At 37.3% G+C, this 3020-nt stretch overlaps 1 long non-coding RNA gene across 1 annotated transcript; it reads left to right on the top strand.

The window, feature by feature from the left end:
* Window positions 1-596: 596 nt before the first annotated feature.
* On the top strand, window positions 597-2841 carry LOC107723036 (uncharacterized). Its single transcript, XR_001637886.1, has 6 exons — window positions 597-624; window positions 1385-1456; window positions 1575-1738; window positions 1830-2037; window positions 2517-2614; window positions 2716-2841. It is a non-coding gene; the product is annotated as an uncharacterized LOC107723036 (long non-coding RNA).
* Window positions 2842-3020: the final 179 nt, after the last annotated feature.

Below are 3020 nucleotides of genomic sequence, written 5' to 3' on the forward strand. Positions count from 1 at the left end.
AAATAAAGAACATCGTGAGTGTGCGCATTCATTCCTTTTCCCGGCTAAATAATTATGGATTAAATCAAATAAGCCACTGTGCAATTATTTTCTGTTTACCGTTCTATTTCTTTTCATTTTGTCCATAGAAGCGAAATATTTTTTTACAAATTAATTTTAAATGTTAATAGTTACACTTTAAATGACTGTTACACTGTTACCCTTTAAATGACAAATAAGGGAAAATAATCAGTTGACAAATATGTCTTACCCAGAGCCGTTGAATATTCATGCTCTGGTCTTACCCAAATACACATTTATTCAATAGTATAGCACATAGCATAAACAGTCACATGATGTTAACAGTTCAACAATGCAAAATGTCCTGTATTAAAGACAGTGTATGGCCTCAGTTATGAGTTGTCCAACAAGTATATGTTATGCATAATTTTCTACATAATCCATTGTTTGGCACTGACACGGCAAAAAACAAGGTGAATTACTGCGCCACCTTGTGGCTATTCGCCAAATACACTTGATTTAACAAACACATGACTGAACTCGTTCTCATAATGGAAAGCCATTCAGATTACACATCATTAGATGTTACATAGACAGAAGGGCAGTAAACGAACATCTAGCAAGGTTTGTGGCAGAGCGCAGAGTTTCTGGAAAAGCAGACTGCATGAAGTGCCTAGAAGAAGAAAAGGTCCTGAAGGAACGATCCTGGAAGGATGTTAAGAACTTTGTCTACAATACAGTTGTTGCTATGAAAAGGAGGTCTGCTTCACGAATGCTTCTGTTTTAAAAGCTAAAAATCATGTCCAGTTGTTCTGTTGGCCTTCATGTTGAGACGCTTGTTAGTGTTAATTTCTAACACTTGTTAGTGTTAACCGAGCTGGTCACTGGTTCATCAAATTACACCAATTAAAGAAGTAGTCTGTTTTTGAACATCAATCTGAAAATAGCATTTTTTTTTGCATTTCTCAGGCAGCTTTATAGTGATCAACAGGAAAATGCTTATTGCGGATGTGTGTGTGTGACAGTGAGTGACAGTCACTACTAGGGATGCACCATTACTACTTTTTTGAAAGATAAGTACAATTACAGATATTTACTTTCAGAAGAAAACAGAAAACACTTTTTGTACTGCACTGTAAACAGGGTCAGAAGTTAGTGGGATTAAAGATAACTTGTATGAGGCATTTATTACCTTTATCGAGGACTTTAGGGATAATAGACAAATATGTATAAAGAAGAAGTATGAACATATGCACACTTTTACTGCTGCTCGTTCTCGTCTTTCTTGATGTGTTTGTGTTCATTTAACACTGAAGACCTGATGTGTGATTTGGTGTGCTTAATCTAACCCACTAATACAACTGCCATTTTTTTTTATTACCAGAGAACCTTTTGGATCCCAGCCTGCATGCACGATTTGTTTCATGTGCCAGTAATGAACTGCCCAAAGCCCTGCGTAAGTTACAAAGCTTTCTGAAGATTCCAGACAACACAATGCATAAGTGGAGCAAGAGTTTGATTTCATAGTTAATGGTTTTCATTGTGTGGGCTGATTTCTTTTTATTATGTTTTAGAAAACCTCAAGGAAAATAGCGACAGCAATGGTCTGGACCACTTCTTTGGTCTTCTTGGGGGGTTATTGGTTGGCACCTCTGGCCACAGGCAAGGTGTCATCCTCAACCTCACCACAGAAGAAGTCATCGACTCTAAAGAGGGACAGCATGGCCACGCCATTTTTGTAAGTGTTTTAGTAGTCATTAACTTTTTTTTCACATTTGTTTGTTTAAATATATAGTCGTATACTTATTCATAATTATTTTACTGTGCAGGTGAAAAACCACAAAACGAGCAGGGCCTTTGGCCATGCCATATTAGCAGTGACAAAACAGGAGTACAAATACATGAGCGAGTGCGTGTGGTGAAAAGTGGGTGCTGGCTTTGGCAGGCCCATATGTACCCACACTTTTGAAAAAGCCTTGAGGAGGCCTTTGTACAGCCCGCCCTTTTATGGCCCTAAGGACCTCAATGTCCACACAAGTAAGTGTAAATTGTGATATTGATTATTGTGTTGGTTGATAATATTAGCTAGTATAAGAATTAGTATTGAAAAAGATTCAATGCATGAAAAGATGTATATCTTATTCTTAAAATAAGATCAATAAGATTTTATGGCTAGAAATAAGATTGTAAGTCTTGACTAGATGAGGAGTTTTTGCAGTGTATTGCCAGATCTTGCCTCTATTAATTCAGCTTCAGCAGAGCAAATGAACAAAGAGTTGTCAACCAGCAGGTACTTCCTCTGCCAGGTGAAGGACATTCACTACATGTTTGCCTTGTGGCTGTATTTCCATCTGCACAACCAGAGGATCAACAATACGATCTTGCAGATGTGTGCCTAGGGCGACATAAACACCTGTAAATGTTATAGATGAGGAAACAGACAAAGGTACTACATGTAGTGCAATAAATGTTATCGACATACATTTTCATCTCAATAATGTGTCATATAATTTCAGAGATGTACCAAAGAACATCTGCAAAATCATTAACTGAGCTACAAGCTGAACCAGCTGTAGTTGAGGAAGACTTGGGGAGTTTCTGTGTCATTGTTAAGGTACAGACTGGCTTCTGTATGTGTTCAGTTTACAGTAGTTTACTGTAACCCAAAAAACTACACCTGTAATATTTTCTGCTTCATTTACATGTAATGAACAGGACAAGCTGAAACAACTTTACATTGCCTGGAGGAGAGAGAGGCAAATGATTCACAGATTTTCAGCATATGCAACACTATACATTGTGGACTTGAGAAGTGTTTGCCCATCTTCTCTGTTAGACGAAGACCCAAATAAGAAGATGCCGTGCTTAATGGATAATGTAAGTGTGCTTAAAATGATCTTATGTCTGCTTTACACATTTTTATTAAGTTCTCAGTACATGACTCTGCACACAGTTCATTTAATATTAGCACTACACTCATCTTATTTCATTCACACGTACAAACTACACTCATCTCATTT

This window comes from Sinocyclocheilus rhinocerous, unplaced genomic scaffold, assembly GCF_001515625.1.
Source record: "Sinocyclocheilus rhinocerous isolate Xijiao unplaced genomic scaffold, SAMN03320098_v1.1 scaffold4986, whole genome shotgun sequence".
Taxonomy (NCBI): domain Eukaryota; kingdom Metazoa; phylum Chordata; class Actinopteri; order Cypriniformes; family Cyprinidae; genus Sinocyclocheilus; species Sinocyclocheilus rhinocerous.